Source organism: Ranitomeya variabilis, chromosome 3 (genome assembly GCF_051348905.1).
Source record: "Ranitomeya variabilis isolate aRanVar5 chromosome 3, aRanVar5.hap1, whole genome shotgun sequence".
In the NCBI taxonomy this organism is placed as follows: domain Eukaryota; kingdom Metazoa; phylum Chordata; class Amphibia; order Anura; family Dendrobatidae; genus Ranitomeya; species Ranitomeya variabilis.
In genome coordinates this window covers 451,240,490-451,260,236 of record NC_135234.1, presented here as the reverse complement: position 1 = coordinate 451,260,236, position 19,747 = coordinate 451,240,490, and the positions used below count along the sequence as shown (strand labels likewise).

Below are 19,747 nucleotides of genomic sequence, written 5' to 3'. Positions count from 1 at the left end.
CAAATTGTATGGTGAAATTTCTCCTGTTAACCTAATGAAAATGCAAAATTTGGGGCTAAAATACATTTTTGTGAGGAAAATGTTTTTTTTTTTTAATTGTCACTGCTTAATGTTATAAACTTCTGTGAAACACCTAGGGGTTCAAGGTGTTCATAACACATCTAGTAAGTTCCCTGAGGGATCTAGTTTCAAAAATGGTGTCACTTGTGGGGTGTTTTCACTGTTTAGGGATTCTCCACATGCGACATGGTGTCCCTAATTATTCCAGCAAATTTTGCATTCAAAAAGTCAAATGATGCTCCTTCCCTTCCAAGCCCTGCTGTGTGCCCATACAGTACATTTCCCCCACATATGATGTATCGGCGTACTCAGGAGAAATTGCACAACAAATTGTATGGTGCAATTTCTCCTGTTAATCTTGTGAAATGTCAAAATTTGGGGCTAAAATGCGATTTTTTAAAAACATTTGTGGCTCAATATGAGAAACCTCTGTGAAGCACTTCGGGGTTCAAGGTGCTCACCACATATGTAGACAGGTTCCCTGAGGGGTCTAGTTTCCAAAATGGTGTCAATTGTGTTTTTTTTCACTGTTTAGGCACATCAGGGCCTCTCTAAATGTGACATAGCATCTGCTAATCCAGCAAATTTTGCATTCAAAAAGTCAAATGGCGTTCCTTTCCTTTCAAGCCTTGCTGTGCGCCCAAACAGTAGTTTTCCCCTCTTATGGGGTATTGACATACTCAAGAGAAATTGCACAACAAATTGTATGGTGCAATTTCTCCTATTACCCTTGTGAAAATGCTAAATTTGTGACTAAAAGAAATTTTTGTGGGGAAAATGTGATTTTTTTATTTTCGTGGCTTAATGTTATAAACTTCTGTGAAGCACTTGGGGGTTTATTGTGCCCACCACGCAGTGTCACTTATGTGGTGGTTTCCACTGTTTAGGCACATTGGGGCTCTCCAAACGCAACATGGCATCCTCTAATTAATGTAGTAAATGGTGCTTCTTTCATTCTGAGCCCTAGCGTGTACCCAAACGGTTGTTTTCTCCCACATATGGGGTATCGCCATGCTCAGGAGAAATTGTACAACAACTTTTTGCGTCCATTTTGTCCTATTAGCCTTCTGAAAATAAATAATTTGGGGTTTAAAGTAAAATTTTTGTGAAAAAAAGTTAAATGTTCATTTTTTCCTTCCACATTCCAAAAATTCCTGAGAAGCACATGGGTTTGAGGACATAGAGGGGTGCAGTTTTTAGAATGGTGTCACTTTTGAGTATTTTCTGTCATATAGGCCGCTCGAAATCACTTCAAATATAATGTGGTCCCTAAATAAAATGGTTTTGTAAATTGTTGGAAAAATTAGAAATCACTGGTCAACTTTTAACTGTCATAACTTCCCAACAAAAAAATTAAATTTCAACAGTGCTGATGTAAAGTAGACAAGTGGGAAATGTTATTTATTAACTATTTTGTGTGTTATTAATCTTTGATTTATCCGATTTAAGGTAATAAAAATTTAAAGTTTGAAAATTGGAGAATTTTCCAAATTTTCACCAAATTTTATTTTTTTTCACAATAAACGCAAGTCATATCGAAGAAACTTTACCACTATCATGAAGTACAATATGTTACAAGAAAACATTCTCAGAATCAGTGGGATCTGTTGAAACGTTCGAGAGTTATTACCACATGAAGTGACTGTCACGATCCATGTTTGGATCTATGGCAGATCTGGTTTCCCTCAGATTAAAACCTTTTTTCCTTTCAGGTCATCGGGGGTTAATATAGTTTTTCCCCTGATGACTGCTGATGTAATTGCATTGCTGGAATAGGAGCTTGCTGAGTGCTGTGGTTCTGCAGCTGAATACTCATTCCTGGTGCCTTACTCTGCTGTGCGGTGCATTGCAGCAGAGAAAGCTAAGTGTGGTGTAATTATTTCTTTGTCCCTTTGTTGTTTGTAACTTTCCCCGTGTTGTATTAGTGCAACGGTGGGACCAGTGCTCTCACTTACCAGTTCCCTACATAGGGATTAGAGCAGGGTAAGTGAGGGATAAGGTATCCTGGTCGGCGACGGGTTGAAAGAACCCGTATAGGGACGGTAGCAAGATCAGGGCACAGCCTCAGGTGAGTGCAGGAGGTGCCCATTCCCCTTTCCCTACCGACAGGGCCCACCGTTGATAAAGTGTCCCCGGTGTACCCTTGTGTGTTTCGCTGTTTTGTGACCGACCACCCGCCAGGTCGTGTCACACCAGGACAGTCATATCGTGACAGTGACACTGTTCAGAATTGTAAAATTTTGCCAGGTCATGAATGTGAAAACATGCTTGGGGATGAAGGGATTAATTTGTGGGATGCGAGTCTCCAGACGCTCAAGCTGGGCGCAATGTATTTAGCACTACAAGGACATATTTGCAATTTTCACTCTGTAAGGCCCCTTCACACGTCCGTGTTTCCGCTACATGTTACATCCGTTTTCACAAGTACCGTAGACATGTACACACGCACATCCATTATATCTATGGGCTGTCACATGTCTGTTTTTTCACATGGACCATGTGTCCTTGTGAACCACCTGTATGTCCGTGTGACCCACACGTAGACATGTCTGTGTACATGGATGACATAAAGTGTGATATCCGTGTGCACCATCCACGTAAGATGTAGTACCCGAATAGAATACAATAGAAATGACAGATGTTTAGGTGTTAAAGATGTGTAGAGATAGATAAGTCGATAGATATGGGGTAGATGGCTAGATAGATATTCAAAGATTGGAGGCAGCACACCATTCAAAGTGAAAAAAGAACTTCTATTTAATGGCCCATCATGGCTATGACGGGCCATTAAATAGAAGTTCTTTTTTCACTTTGAACGGTGTGCTGCCTCCAATCTTTGAATATCTACCGTACCTAAGGTTTGGTCTCTGCCTGGGGGGGATTCTGCACCCAACTTGTGATTTTCAGTGCTGCTCTTACTTTTTTTTCTTTTTTTTAGATAGCTAGATAGATATCCCGGAGATATATAATTAGTGCCATGTATGTGTTGGTTACTGTACACTGTGTTCCAAATTATTATGCAAATTGGATTTAAGTGTCATAAAGATTTAATTGTTTTGTTTTTCAAATAAACTTGTGGATGGTATTGTGTCTCAGGGCTCAATGGATCACTGAAATCAATCTTAAACACATGTGATAATTGGTTTTCCAGGTGATTCTAATTAAAGGAAAACTACTTAAAAATGATGTTCCACATTATTAAGCAGGTCACAGTTTTCAAGTAACATGGGAAAGAAAAAGGATCTCTCTGCTGCTGAAAAGCATCAAATAGTGCAATGCCTTGGTGAAGGGATGAAAACATTTGAAATTTTCCAAAAACATAAGCGTGATCATCGTACTGTTAAGAGATTTGTGGCTGTATCTGAGCACAAATGTGTTTGTGCTGATAAAGGCATAATGAGGAAGGTTTCTGCCAGGCAAGTTCATCAGATTAAGAGAGCAGCTGCTAAAAAGCCATTACAAAGCAGCAAACAGATAATTGAAGCTGCTGGTGCCTCTGGAGTCCTTCGAACCTCAAGGTGTAGGCTCCTTCAAAGGCTTGCTGTGGTGCATAAACCTACTATTCGGCCACCCTTAAACAGTGTTCACAAGCAGAAATGGTTGCATTGGGCCCACACATACATGAAGACTAATTTCCAAACAGTCTTGTTTACTGATAAGTGTTGAGCAACCCTGGATGGTCCAGATGGATGGAGTAGTGGATGGCCACCATGTCCCAACAAGGCTGCAACGTCAGCGAGGAGGTGGAGGAGTCATGTTTTGGGCCAGAATCATGGGAAACAGCTGGTAAGGCCCTTTAAGGTTCCTGAAGGTGTGAAAATGACCTCTGCAAAGTATATAGAGTTTCTGACTGACAACTTTCTTCTATGGTCTAAAAAGCTGAAACGTGCCTTCAGGAGCAAAATCATCTTCATGCTGACAATGCCCCATCTCATGCTGCAAAGAATACCTCTGAGTCATTGGCTTCTATGGGCATAAAAGGAGATAAACTCATGGTGTGGCCACCATCTTCCCCTGACCTCAACCCTATAGAGAACCTTTAGAGGATCATCAAGCAAAAGATCTATGAGGGTGGGAGTCAGTTCACATCCAAACAGCAGCTCTGGGAGGCTATTCCAACTTCATGCAAAGAAATACAAGCAGAAACTCTCCAAAAACTCACAAGTTCAATGGATGCAAGAATTGTGAAGGTGACATCAAAGAAGGGTCCTATGTTAACATGTAACTTGGCCTGTTGGGATGTTTTGGCGTTAAATAGCTTTTTTGTTCAGTGAATGTGACCTCCTAATGCTGCAAATTCCACAAATGAGCATTTTCAGTTCTTTAAAACATATCAAATGTATAAAAATTCTACTGTGCATAATAATTTGGAACAGTGCATTTTGAGCTTTTATTCATTTTGGAGATTATACTGTTATTATTGGGAGATTTCTTCAATAAAATTCGATGTATAATCTAACAGGTGATGACTTTTATTACACTGACTGTCATTTGCACTGACCATTTAGGAAAATCTGATAAAAATGTAATTTGCATAATAATTTGGAACATAGTGTACACGTGTTAAGCTAATAAATAAATGAAAAAAAGTATGTAGGGTCCCTAAAGCAGACAGCTGTGAGCTGATTTTATTGGGTTGGGAAGGTCCATGGTTATTGGGGCCTTCCCAGCCTAAAAATACCAGCTCACAGCCACCTCATTAGTGGTGCATCATATAAAATGCTCCAGTTAGAGCACTTTTCCTCGGTTCGTCCCGATTGCACTGGTGCATTGCCAATCACGGTAATTGGGTTTAGGGTTGATGTCAGCTGTGATTTGTCAAAAATCACAGCTGGCATCAAGCTCTGGTGTTAGGAATGGAGAAGTGTCTATCAGACACTCCCATTACTAACTAAGTAATAAAAAAAAAAAAAAAAAACTTTCTTTGAATAAACACTCCCCCTCACTTTCCGTGGTTCACCAATTGACGCTGACAATACCGCAATCTGAGGAGGGACGAGGGAGGCGAGACCAGATGCTACACTATGACTGACCTCGGGTGGATGACAGCTGACCCTTGAGGGACAGGAGACAGGAACAGCCAGGAATGGTAGACTTGGCAAGTACTGGCTGGCACATCTGATGTAGTAACTGGCACGACAGACAAACAGGCAGGTACTGGTGGGCATGACTGGTATACAGGCAGACGGGCATGGCTGATAAACAGGTATGCGGGCACGGCTGAAAGACAGGCGGGTACGGCTGATGTATAGGCCAGGTATACTGGGATACGAGCAGTGGGACCTGAGAACTAGCAAGCCTGTTTAAGAAACAGATGTTGCACAGGCACCTCCATGTAGGTGGAGGTGACTTAAATAGTAAGTTTCTCCCAGCTATTGGCTGGGGACACTTTAGGATGGTGCGCGTGGCTCATTCAAGAAGGATACTTGTGCCAGTGCTTGTACCCCGAGCAGCAGCTGAGTAGAATGGAGGAGGAGCGGGACTTGAGCTGCAGCAATGAGTTAGTCGGTGTCCCTTTCAGGGGAGACCGGCCGCGTGCAGGGACACCGGCGCTACATTATGTCAGGCAATTCCTGCGGCCAATCAGGCCATTTTACTCTCCCCGCCTTCTGACAAATCAGACATCCTGAGGAGGTGAGAGCTGTGGTTGTGGACAACCCCTTTAAACTCTTCTGTAATTCACATGTATATTATTACTATTATGTTAGCAGTTTTAATAGAAACTGTAGATAGTTGAAGGAAATCTGTCACCTACTTTTTCGTAAACAAGCTTCGACCACCAGCATCAGGGGCTTATCTATAGCATTCTGTAATGCTGTAGATAAGCCCCTGATGTAACCTGAAAGATAAGAAAAACAAGTTATATTATACTCACATAGGGGCGGTCTGGTCCGATGGGCGTCGCGGTCCGGGTTCGGCGCCTCCCATCTTCATGCGATGACATCCTCTTTTTTGCTTCTGCGCAGGTGTCATTCTCTGCCCTGTTGAGGGCGGAGCAAAGTACTGCAGTGCGCAGGTGCTGGGAAAGGACCGAGAAGCTGTAGATAAGCCCCTGATGGCAGTGGCCACAGCTGATATACGAAAAAGTAGGTGACAGATTCCCTTTAAAACCATCTATATATTATGATCTAAATTATGTATTGCTCCTTAGGCTATGTGCACACGATGCGGATTTATTGCGGATTCGCAGCGGATTTTTCCGCTCAGAAACGCTGCAGATCCACACTGTGATTTACAGTACAATGTAAATCAATGTGAAAAAAAAAGCAGATGGTGCGGAAAAATCCAAGCGGAAATGCTGCGGATTTAAAAGAAGTGCATGTCACTTCTTTTGTGCGAATCTGCAGCGTTTCTGCACCCCTCCATGATAAAAATCCGCAGTGGTAAAAAACGCAAAAAATCCGCATCAATTCCGCATAAAAACCACATAAATTCCTCATAAAATCCCCGGCAAATCTGCACCTGCGGTTTCTGCCAGGAGATGCAGATTTTGTGCAGAAAATTCTGCACCCCATTTCACAACGTGTGCACATAGCCTTAAGCAGTTTTGTAAATATGAATCTCATTAGGATTTTAATATCCCATTCTTAAAGATATAAATCCCTGTTGATGTAAAAAAAAATCATTATTTGGTCTATGCATGGTATTTTAATCCCTGGAGTATTTCCAGCATGTCTTAAAACGTGACAGCTTAGTGTATGTTTTGCTGGAGAGCTATTTGCAGCCTTCCTTCTCCATTCAGAAGTAGAGTAGTGCTGTAAGCGCATGATGTCACTGAACTGAGAGCAGCCAAGCAATATGCAGACTCTGTCAGGACTGGCTGTCCTATTTATATAAGTCCTCTCTGTTGTGTTATGCATGTGTGCTCACACAGCAAGACACTCAAAGGAAGGATTGTTAGCATCTTTGAGGCTTTCAGAAGCTGGATACATCATATCACAGGCTGTAAGGATCCCTTCATGTTTGGTAAGAGCTCATTTTTCATTGCTTGTTTTAGAAAACTGGGGGGAATTATCATTAGTGAGGAAATAAAAAGCACTGGGCTAGCACAGTGATCTGTCACTTGAAAGAGAGAGCACACTGCCACAGCACACAGGCTCTCTTTCTGGATTTCTAGCGAACAAACTTTTTTTTAACCACTTAAAATAGTGCTGATATGAAATACTGCAGCATCTAAAGAGTGGCACAATTTATTAACTGTGCATTAAATGCATCCATAAGCACCACAGTGTTGGGAGCATGCTCTTGGAGTGTTGAGTACATGCATCATAGGTATATTTTTTTGCACATAGCACATCTTTGGAATGAATTACATGAAGGCAAAAGTTCATAAGGCTTGTGGCTAATGTGTCTACTGCCAAAACAAAAGTGAATTAGAAAATAGGTGATTGTGGGTGGCACTGGCTGCATATGACAAGATGTGTGTCTAAGAAATTGCTGTAGATGGAAGGGTATGGCAGATTTAATTAGGCAGGTTGATGATGGCGTGTCACGTATAAAATAGGAGCAAGATGTAAAGTAAACATTCCCTTCTAATTAGCAATTGCTTGAGAAGTTTGAGACATTCTGCAGGCAGCTGATTGCTGCCTTAACAGCTCCTTAACAATAAAGGAAGCTGACATAGCAGGTGTAAACAGAGACAGATTCTTCAAATGGCAAGCCTCAGAGGTTGCTTTCAAGGTGAAAGCCGATTATGATAACCATATCCATAAATACAAGATCATTACACCCTCACCCACTGCATCATTTGAGACAGCTCTGCGTGATATATCTTTTATATATATGTATATATACATAAATATGTTTTTACATGTATGTTTCTGTCTGTGCACTAAAATATATTTGCAATGCACTATTAACACAGGTATAAAAGTGTTGCTTTCAAATCTAGAAATATATTGGCAATGTATCATTTCCATTGCTGCATAAATTGTAAGATTACAATACTGTAACATGGCTAAATGAGAAGAGTGGGTACATTTTGTTCAGTACAGTATCATATTCCCACGAGAGTATCTTCACTGTGCTTTGCTAAGTGCTTGCCATTGATGTTTGTCTTCTCAAATATATATTACTTAAGTGTTTCCTGAGAAACTGGACAAATGCAGTGTGCCCAAGAAAAGAATAAAGCTGATGGATTTATTGGTAAAGATTGCATTGCCCTGCACAGTATGAAGTCAGCATAAAGGGCATCAGATACACACTTTTGCTGTTAAAGGAAATATAGTGTATTCGTTTTTTCACTAATTAAAACGAAGTGTATTCTAATTTGTTTTATTTATCCCAGTATGTATGTACATGTTTATAGGGACAGCTATCATGACTGAGCTACTGTTAACAGCTAAAAGACTGCAGATGTTTATTTACCTGTAGTGGAGAGTGTTGTGGGCATGCTCTTTAACATGTGCAGGGTTCATTGTACGAGGGTACTTGCATTCTAATCCTGCCTGTGATAATAATGAAATAACTTCTGAAAAGTAATTTTTGCAGAACAGATGAGGTGTCTGGACATGAGACTCAAAATATAACCAAAATGTTTCATTTTTTAATTTTAAATATAAAGTCACATGGAAATTGTTGATTGTCGTCACGTAATGTGGAATGTTCTGATGTGGATGGGGCCCCTATTACCCCCGTCACAAGGGGATAGAACGTATTCCCTGCCTTGGCTGACACCAGATGCTCTAAATCCTACCAACAACAGGAGAAGGCCTTTCTAATTTTTCTCTATGTCTCTAACAAATTACATGAGAAACATTTTGGGTTGTGGCAGTTTACTCATTATGGCCAGCATTTCACTAAGATTCCAGGAATGCCACACACTCTCCTGGGGCTCTACAGTATCGGGTCCCTTAGACTGGCATGTGAGGTCTGATGGTAGTATTCTGGGTGAGCTCTGTGAGCGAGCAGCAGAGGTTGGGAACAGCTGCCCACCTTGAGTAAGTAACTATCCTAGTGAGTCATTGATGGCTGCAAAAGATTTATGTATAACTACTGCATCCATTTGGGTTGTCACGGGAGGAGCTGGAAGGTAGAGCAGGACCTGAAGGGACGTTGGTCCCATCCAGTGCAGACATAATATTCATTGGGGGCATGACCAAGACTTGTGGGGGTGTAGCACTTGTGGCACTGGCCAGTGGGGACACACTGGTTTGAGTAGGCTCTGGGGGCTTATAGTATGCAAATTGATTGTGGGGCAATAACAATGGGTACAATCCTGTCTTCAAGATTCATCAGTTTCTGTATGCTGACAGGGGTCTCCACATACATGACAGGTCTCAACCCCAACTTGGTTCTGATTCCTACATGCATAACATGTCCATCTTTCTGGGACAATGTAGGGGGGTGGAATTAATCTGAGAGCAGCAGGGGGATCAGTGCCATCTTTGTTGCATACTTTTACATGCAAAAACTTTTCACTATGTTTTTCCTTTAACTTGCCTCTGCTTACACATTTAGAGGTTTTCCACTATATCACAGCCTGGCCTAACAAGCCAGCATAATTTAAATATCCTCTCTTCTCCTTCAATACACTTTTCTAAAAACCTCTTTTAAGTCTGCCACCCAGTGAACAACCAGACGCTGAACAAAACTTATTTTCTGTGCAAAGTTCTTTTCCTTCACCACTTTGACAGCACCCCTACCTTGCTCAGTCTGTCCCTTTGTGGACATACTACCCATCTTCTGTCTTTTACAACAGGAACACACAACTAGAGAGGTAAACTAGCAGGGGCTCTTACCCTTCCTAATGGCTTCTTTGTCTCTCTATGTCCGACTATATATAATCAGATGAAAACCATCAACCCCTACTTCTAGGGGTCGAAACAATATGGGTTTCCTTAACACTACAAGAGGCTGCTGTCGGCAATCACCAGCGTTGGCTTAACTGGGTACAATCAACTAATGGTTACAATCCAAACCCATGTACAGATGACCAATGAAATACTAAATTCACACTTCCCACACTGCATACAACACAGGAATTCAACACAGTACACAAGGTTTCCTTAGGATTCTTTGTCTAATAATAATGGACCCACTTCCTATGAACAGATAGGGTGACCTGTGACACACTTACCCAGCACACAGCGGGGACAACTTCAGGTAGTCTAAGAATAAGGCTGAGGTCACACTTGCGAGTGCAATGCAAGAAACTCACGTGAGTTTTTGTCCCTTCCTCTGTATTTGTGTTTCTCCCTTTCTTCTCTTTGTTTGACAATCTTTGCTGCACACTTGCACCTCTGCTCAGTAGCCACTCCGTGGATGCAACAAGGAGCGCCACAGTAAGGGCTTTCTCCCACTTGCAATTAAATCGGTTGAATGCAATCCAATAAAAAATCTGATTGCATTTATACCAATTTAACCCTATGGTTGTGTTGCGTTTTCTTTACCTGCTCCAATCGGATCACGATCGGACAGTAAAAAAAATTGCAGCATGCTGCGATTCCATTCTGAATTCGAATTGCACTCACCCATATAAGTCTATGGGTGTGTGTGAAACATCGCACTGCACTCGGATATTACCCGAGTGCAATGAGATTCTCGCCGATGCTGGCAATGGAGGAGAAGGAGAATTGAATTTCTCCGTCTTCTTCGCAGCTGTGCTGCGATCCTCTCTTAAGCGAGAGAATCAGAGCACTGACACCCGGCTCAGTCGCAGGAGAGGAGGAGCCGAGTGTCATTAGCATATTGCATCCGATGCTGACCCCGGCCTAAGGGTACCGTTACACTAAACGACTTACCAACGATCACGACCAGCGATGCGATCGTTGGTAAGTCGTTGTGTGGTCGCTGGGGAGCTGTCACACAGACAGCTCTCTCCAGCGACCAACGATCAGGGGAACGACTTCGGCATCGTTGAAACTGTCTACAACGATGCCGAAGTCCCCCTGCAGCACCCGGGTAACCAGGGTAAACATCGGGTTACTAAGTGCAGGGCCGCGCTTAGTAACCCGATATTTACCCTGGTTACCATTGTGAAAGTTAAAAAAAACCACTACATACTCACCTTCTGATGTCTGTCATGTCCCCCGGCATCCACAGGGTTACGCGCTGCTGCCGAGAGCTTCCTGCACTGACTGAATGTGTCAGCGCCGGCAGCAGCGGTGACGTATTCAGTGCAGGGAAGCCGCTGGCGGGGGACATGACAGACATCAGAAGGTGAGTATGTAGTGTTTTTTTTTACTTTTACAATGGTAACCAGGGTAAATATCGGGTTACTAAGCGCGGCCCTATGAATCTCCCAACTGCCGTCACTCTTCTCTTCTGCGGCGCTGGTCGCCGCCCCCTGAGCGCTGTTTCTTCTTAAATCCGGCGCCTGCGCTGTGCGTGCCTGCCTGGGGCCTGCGCAGTCTTCATTGTCAGTCACAGCTCAGATGCAGGGTGCCTGACTGCGCCTGTGCGGCCACCCTGTTGCTGAATCCCCGCACTGTGTTATTCATTATGCACAGTGCGGGGCTGGGGTTCCTGGGCATGCGCAGTGCGCTGTTTAGACGCTCCCCAGCTCAGACGCTCCCCAGCTCAGACGCTCCCCCAGCTCAGACGCTCCCCCAGCTCAGACGCTCCCCCAGCTCAGATGCTCCCCAGCTCAGATGCTCCCCCAGCTCCCCCGCTTTCCCAGGAACCCCAGCCCCGCACTGTGCATAATGAATAACACAGTGCGGGGCGGGGATTCAGCCAAAGGGTGGCCGCACTGCCCGCACAGGCGCAGTCAGGCACCCTGCATCTGAGCTGTGACTGACAATGAAGACTGCGCAGGCCCCAGGCAGGCACGCACAGCGCAGGCGCCGGATTTAAGAAGAAACAGCACTCAGGGGGCGGCGACCAGCGCCGCAGAAGAGAAGAGTGACGGCAGTTGGGAGATTCATAGAGGACGATTCGGACCGCCTCCAGGTACAAAATCTGGTATTTGTGGCCAATTTTTAAAACGCTTTATTGAGGTAATAACTGAATCAAAAACTAAAAGAGCCACCTTGTTAGACTGCAGCATTACTGCTGCACAAGGTGGCTCTTTTAGTTTAGAACGGCTGGAGGGGGTGACAGTGGCCCTTTAATTGTATCATTTAATATAGAGCAAAATTGGGTATGCTGACGCCCTCTTATATACCATATGAGTTTGGACACAGCCACTATATGCCATTTGAGCCTATACACAGCCCCTATATACTGTAAGAGCACAAACACAGATCCCTACATACATTATGAGCCCCACATATCCCTTCCATATACAGTGTGAGCCCCTACATAGCCCCCAGTATACAGTGTGAGCCCCCACATAGCCCCTCTATATACAGTATGATTCCTCAAATAGCCCCTATATACAGTATGAAAGCACACATAGCCTCCTATATACAGTTTGTGCCCCCCACATAGCACACTATCTACGGTATGAGCCCACCCGTAGCCTCTTAAATACAGTATGAGTCCCCACATAATCTGCAATATACAGTATAAGCCCTCACATAGCCTGCTAAATACAGTATCAGCCTCCTAAATAAAATATGAGCTCCCATGTCACCTCCTTTATACAGTATGAGCCCTCACATGAACTCCTATATACATGCAATCATCCCATACACATATAGAAAAAATCACATACCCACCTCTTATTTTCTCTCGGTGCTATACTCCTGTCTCTGTTGCACTAACTGTACATACAACAGATAAGATGAAGTAATGTCATTACGTCTCCTGGCTCAGTCGCAAAATTGGTGGAAGAAGGAGCCGCCCCAACTTCTTTGCCCTCCACCAACTTATTCACCACTGTCTGCGTTCTAAGGGTACGTATAGCAGTGACAGCAGGTGATGGCGGATGATTAGCCGGCTAGGGCATGGTACAGTCTGTGGGCCACTGTTTCAGCCATTAGACTCTCTTGGTGCTCAGGCCAGAAAGGAGTAGCCAAAGGGCCGGATGTGACCTTCGCGCCGTGGTTTACCAAGCTCTGTGTAGTCCTAGTATACCTTGTATAAATTAGACAGGATTAGCAAATTACAGTACGTATTTTATTTAATGTAATAGTTATTGGAAAGTGAGCTTTGCTAGAGTAATTTCGTACCCTATCATGAACAATTTATCATTTCCATATAAGTTTTGGCATTTAGATTGGACAAGCTGGGAATGACAGCTGGGTGAACATAAGGCTAGAGATAGATGCACTGAAGACCTGCAGTGTTGGCGTTTGTTTCTTTAATACATATGGCTATTTTATAAGTGACCTGTTTGATATTTGTGTTTTCTATCTTTGTGATTTTATCAAATGAGAATATGGAAATAGGTTTCTACTGTGTTTCAAAATAACAAAAGTTTACACGCCTTATATTGAAATGCTTTGCAAAAAAACAAAAACTACAAAAGAGCATACAAAGTGCCAAGATACAAGGGATGTCTTTTTTCCTGAAAGACATAACCCTAGAGGGCAAGGGAGAAAAGTCATTGTTTTTCATCTTTATGGGGATATGCCCATTTCTTAAGTCCGTTTTGGAAGATTGATAGTGATGGTGATAGAAATCCTACAAAAGTTAAAAACATCTTAGGTCTACCTATTTTTTTTTTCCGGGATGACAAGGAAGAAAAGTTATTCCCATCTATAGGAAATGTTCTGTAAAGAGAGAATGATTATCAGTGTTTTTAAAGCATTGCAAAGTGTGAAGGAAACATATGAGAGGAGAGTGATTTTCAGGCCTTAGAATACCTATCATAATCTGTCCGTTTTATTAAAAGGGGTTGTCTGGTTTTCTGTTACAAGTCTGCAGTCACTTTATGTGACTGCAGACTTCTGATTTTTACAACACACTCATCGCACTCTGTCACGATTCACTGGTATCTCTGCCGAGAACAGGCGGACACTATGCACATTTCTGGCTACATTCTGACTACATTTGTATTGAGAGAGGCCGAAAACATCTAGTCGGAATGTGGTTGGAAGTATGCAAATCGCATACTCGTAGTCATGTGACCATCTGCTCTGGGTAGCAATACCACAGAATCCTGGCAAATTCAGAATTGTCCCTACAGTCTTTTAGCAGAAGACCAGACAAATTGGTCAGCCCCAGATTGGCGATTTGTCTAAAGATAATCTAGTAAAGTAACTTCTCAAAAGTAGACCTAGTGTCCCCTGAAAGGACCAACTTTCAAGAAAAGTTGAGCCCGAACGTCTCAGTTGTGGAATACAGGTATGTAGGATCCCTCAACACTCCGCAAGCGCTCTTGCAATGATGCTACCATTTGGTTTGTTAACAGCTTAATCAAGAGTCACAGCAATGCTGGGTTAGTGGAAGGAGTGATATCTCACTCTTTCATTGCAAGTGCGAACGTAGATTGGTGATAGGTACTCTTCAAGGTGGTAAGCATGCCTGTGTTCTGGTGTTTTTTTTGAGTTTAGTGGAGGTTTTCCTCCAATGGTGTTTTTTTACTCTTCAAGGTGGAGAAGGTCTGTAAGAGGGTTGAAAAGAGTGTGCCACCCCTTAACAAAGGACTATAACATTATATGGATCCCACTGTTATGCCTGCATTTTCATATCCCTAGTTGCTAATCCCTGACCCTGTTACAGTAGAGATGATCTGGTTACCTAAGTTGCATTATTGTCCTGCAAAAGTCACATTGATTGCTTGTATGTGCCAACGTAATGGTATGTGATGTCACGTTACGCCATGCTTTATGTGTTGTGTATCGTCATCTAAATATTATTGCCAGGTAGTTTTGTGCCTCTTTAGCTAGGTATCTTTCAGCAGTACTATAGCTATGTATGTTTAATGACATTCTCTGTGTTCTGTGATACAACAGATTTCAGACAGATGTGCGACCTGCATGTATGCTATTCCACATGGAGGTGTGATTGACTGGAGATGTCATAGCTAGTGTTAGCAAGAAAGATTTGGCTTAAGCAGGGTGTCGCTGGGTAGCAGATGTGAGGAGCTGATGATAGTAGTGAGGGGTTTTACACAGTGTTTTAAAGAATTATTGTGTACGGAGTTGTTAGTGTGATGGCTTGGTCATGAATCAGGCAAGGATCAATGCAGCAAGTGTCCAGACATCCTCTAGTAGCATAAGAGTGCTCCAATTAGAAGGCATTGATATAGCCACCGAAAACCTTTATATCGTAGTCATACCAGAGAAGCGAAGCTGATGCCTGAATGTGAAGGGGAGTGTTATGTCGTAGATGACAAAAAGGCGGATGCCTGATGGACTGCGTTTCTAGCTGTGAAAGGGAGGCTGCAGGTAGGTGTAACATGCCAAATACAGTACTGTAGGACATTGCTGCCAGAAAGATGTGACAGTAAGGCTAAGTTTCCACAATGCATATTTGGTGCGTTTTTGACACTGCCTCAGAGGCGTAGCTAGGGTTTTGGTCCAGGGGGGGCGAAGCTTCTGAGTGGGCCCCTAACCAGGTAGCCTTGATAACAACTGGGTGACGCACCCTAATAGTGGAGGAGAACCTCTGCAGATGACTGCGCTATTACTGAAAATAATCTCTATATGAAGACCAACACTGATATTATCGCCACATGGTCAGTGGTAGATACCAGCCCTACAGAACATATATCAGATCACTGCACAGTTACAGATAATTACTTACCGCTGATGTTCTTTCTGATGGAATCGTTCACTTTTCCCGTCTTTTCCATCTGGCCCAGACCTACGTGACAACTTCTTCCAGCCACGACTCGTCTGCAGAGAATACAACAAAGACATATTTCACATCTCATATTGCAGCCCCATCACCATCTATTCCCAACCTGCACAAACGCCTCATCCTGCTGATACCCCAATACTGAGCCGCTACTGCCGTATGTGTCCCTATTACCCCCCCAGATACCCCAATACTGAGCAGCTGCTGCCATATGTGACCCTATTACTCCACCTGATACCCCAATACTGAGCCACTGCTGCCATATGTGACCCTATTACTCCTCCTGATACCCCAATACTGAGCCGCTACTGCCGTATGTGTCCCTATTACCCCCCCTGATACCCCAATACTGAGCAGCTGCTGCCATATGTGACCCTATTACTCCACCTGATACCCCAATACTGAGCCACTGCTGCCATATGTGACCCTATTACTCCTCCTGATACCCCAATACTGAGCCACTGCTGCCGTATGTGTCCCTATTACTGCACCTGATACCCCAATACTGAGTCGCTGCTGCCATATATGTCCCTATTACTGCACCTGCTGTGTGGTTCTCTGTGCCCTCTAAATTCTAAAACACCCCTCTATAATATAGTAATGCCAGGTGCAAGTGTCCTAGAAAACAGTACCCATATTTTGCCCCCTAGAAAGTAATATTGCCCTGTGTGCCCCTTTGTTAGTCACAGTAACCTGAGTTCCCCTATAACAATAAGTGCCCACTTTACATTTAATAATGTCCCGAGTCTCCCCTCTGTGCAGCTCCCATATACACAGTATAATGCCCCCTCACTGTATAGTACCACCCACATAGTATACTGACCCCTTAGTAGCCTCCAAACTGTTTGATGGCTCCAACACTGTATAATGGCCCCGTAGCTCCAGTTGGGCCCCCTCATTGCGCAGGGCCCGGGGCGATGGCCCCCTCTGCCCCCCCGGTAGCTACGCTACTGCACTGCATACTTTAGCTGCTCAAAAAATGCAGGATATTACAATTTCAGCAAAGTGAATGGGATTTATATGAATCTCATGTCCACTGTGCTTGTTTTTTTTTTATGCAGCGTAAACTGACCTGCAGTACGTTTTTTAAATCCGTAATACTTCAATATCTCACGGTAAATATCTGTTTCATTTATGGACTTTTCCCATAGACTTGAATAAGATAAGGAAAATCCTATCCTACGGATAGGTATTGACTGGTTAATTGCTGGGGGTCTGACACCAGTTGGCACCACAGGGAACTTTTATCCCCATTAGAATGGAGCAACAGTGAATATGTTTGATCATGAATACTTTTATTCCCTTTGGGGCTGTTGATTGCTGCACTTGACTTATTCTTTTAATTACAATGTCTCAAGAATAATGTTATGGCACTTCCCATACAATATCATCAACCATGTTCAGGCTAGTGTTAAGTAGCTGGAGTAATGAAGCGAATCATGATCATAGAATAAACCTTTATTTAGAGAAAACATAAAAAACACATGTATGTATATATATATATATATATATATATATATATATATATATATATATATATCTGAAGTAATCAAGCTAGCCAAATCATAATCATAAGCCTAAATCTATCCAAGTATAATTGCATTAGTTATAGATGACAAAGAAATAAAAAGATCTACTTCATAGGTAGGTAGACCTAAGTGCCAAACCAAATATGTACAGTATCGCAGGAAAACCCTTGCAACAATGTCTATCTAGTAATTAGGGCAAAAAGATAGAAATATAGTAATCTCAATATGGGAACTTAAACCGAGTCCAGTCACCTCTCCATGTGAGACAACACCATACATAAAGATACCATGTCAATCAGTATAGACTGACACATAGATTTACCCTATGGCATAGTGGGCCCAGAGAAGATGTAACTACGTAGAGCTGTAATGCAATATATCTTATACTAGTGCACATAAACCAATAAAGTTAGAGGTAATCAATGTAGATGATGGGTGTAAGTCTACATGAAAGGTGCCAGCCCGCAATCACTAGTATTCTGAAGGCCCTCCAAACAATATCTGCATGGTGGATGGATAACGATTCAAATCCAAGTGGACTGAAGAGTGATCAGGAAGGAACAGCACGGCATCCCCACTCCCTGATGCACGTTTCGCCCTGCCTTCCTCCGAGGGCGTATCCAGGTGAGGGGCAGCTTTTAAAACATTGTGTCAGCCAATGGGCATGGGGATAGTAATGTCAGTGACGTGTGTGGTGCATGTCGCGTCCACCCACCTCACTGATGAACAGGATCTACATCATTACTATAATAATACTTTTCTTTTCAACATCAACTTTAAGGGTAAACATGTAAAGAGCCTCATAAATAGAGATTTAATTAGTTCTCAAAACATAAGAAAATAGGCAATTATAAGAATCGTCCAAGGTGATTGCTGAATGGAGGGAAACATCAGATCATAAGTCAATCCTCCGGGTAAAATATTACCTAGTAGCAGGGGCTGTAAACGCTAAAGATAGGAAACCCTCTTGAAAGGTCCCATGGTAGAGAGTCTAATCTTTGTGCTCGAGAACAAACAAGGAAGCCCTCTTAACATGTACCATGACGAAGAGTACAATCTTTCCACTGGGGACCAAAATACATTAATGGAAACGTGTAGTCCCATCCTCTCTGGCGATAGCAGGGTGGGAACATCCTCGGCTTATCCTTACAACCCCTTAGAGAATGAGTAGAGCAGTAGTCGGGCTGTTGTGAATTCCGTTCTTGGGCTCCCTCCGGTGGTTGTAAATGGCACTTTTGTGAATTCTGCCCTTGGGCTCCCTCCGGTGGTTTTGAGTGGAACTGCTGCTCCTTGGGTTTAGCATTAGCAGCTGCTTCCACTGATCATCTCTCCTGGCTCTGCTATTTAGCCTGGCTCTAGTCTTCAGCCAGTGCCAGCTGTCAATGTTTCTTGGTTGGATTCAGATCTCTCCTTGGATTTCTCTGATAGCCTGCTTCAGCAAAGATAAGTCATTGCTTGTTCTTTTGGTTGTCCACTTTCTGTGGACTTAATCGTTCAGCTCATGTTATGTTTTTTCTTGTCCAGCTTGTCAGTATGATATATTCAGCTTAGCTGGAAGCTCTGGGGAAAGCAGATTTGCCCCTCCGCACCGTGAGTCGGTGTGGAGATTATTTTTTGTAAACTCTGCGTGGATTTTTTTAGCTTTTAATACTGACCGCACAGTATCCTTTCCTGCTTTGTCTAGGTAGTTTTGGCCTCCTTTGCTAAATCCTGTTTTCATTCTGTGTATGTCATTTCCCTCTCCACTCACAGTCAATATTTGTGGGGGGCTGTCATGAATCCCAATGGCTAGGGATAGCAAGGGACAAGCAAAGTAATACAAAATATCGGACGAGCTCTAGGGTGATGGAACCTGGGCTGACCGCTGCCCTACGCCTGACAAACGCAACTAGAGATAGCCAGGGAGCGTGCCTACGTTGGTTCTAGACGCCACGCACCAGCCTAAGAGCTAACTAGTACTACAGAGAAAATAAAGACCTCACTTGCCTCCAGAGGAATGAACCCCAAAAGGTATAGTTGCCCCCCACATGTATTGACGGTGAAATGAGAGGAAGGCACACACATAGAGATGATATATATAGGTTCAGCAAATTGAGGCCCGCTGTAAACTAGAAAGCAGAACGATACAAAAGGGGTCTGAGCGGTCAGCAAAAAACCCTAATCAAAAAACCATCCTGAGATTACAAGAACCCATGTGCCAACTCATGGCACATGGGGAGAACCTCAGTCCACTAGAGCTACCAGCTAGCATAGAGACATAATAAGCAAGCTGGACAAAAAAAAACCAACAACTGAAAATCAGCACTTAGCTTATCCTGAAAGATCTGGGAGCAGGTAGGCAGGAACCAAACAGAGCACATCTGAATACATTGATAGCCGGCAAGGGAATGACAGAAAGGCCAGGTAAAATAGGAAACACCCAGCCTCTGATGGACAGGTGGAAACCAAAGGCCGCAACCCACCAAAGTCACCCAGTACCAGCAGTAACCACCAGAGGGAGCCCACAAACAGAATCCACAACAGTACCC

The 19,747-nt window shown here is 43.2% G+C and overlaps 1 protein-coding gene across 2 annotated transcripts in view; it reads left to right on the top strand.

Annotated features, from left to right (window-relative positions):
- The window catches only part of AFF3 (ALF transcription elongation factor 3), a 688,775-nt gene that overhangs the window by 108,649 nt on the left and 560,379 nt on the right, over window positions 1-19,747 (top strand). The window contains exon 1 of one of the 2 annotated variants that reach the window (XM_077296549.1): window positions 6,900-7,026. The exons of the other annotated variant lie outside the window; for it this stretch is intronic. The gene's annotated coding sequence lies outside the window, so the exon portion shown is untranslated. Of the gene's footprint in view, window positions 1-6,899; window positions 7,027-19,747 lie in introns of those variants that run through there. 2 annotated transcript variants of the gene reach the window in all.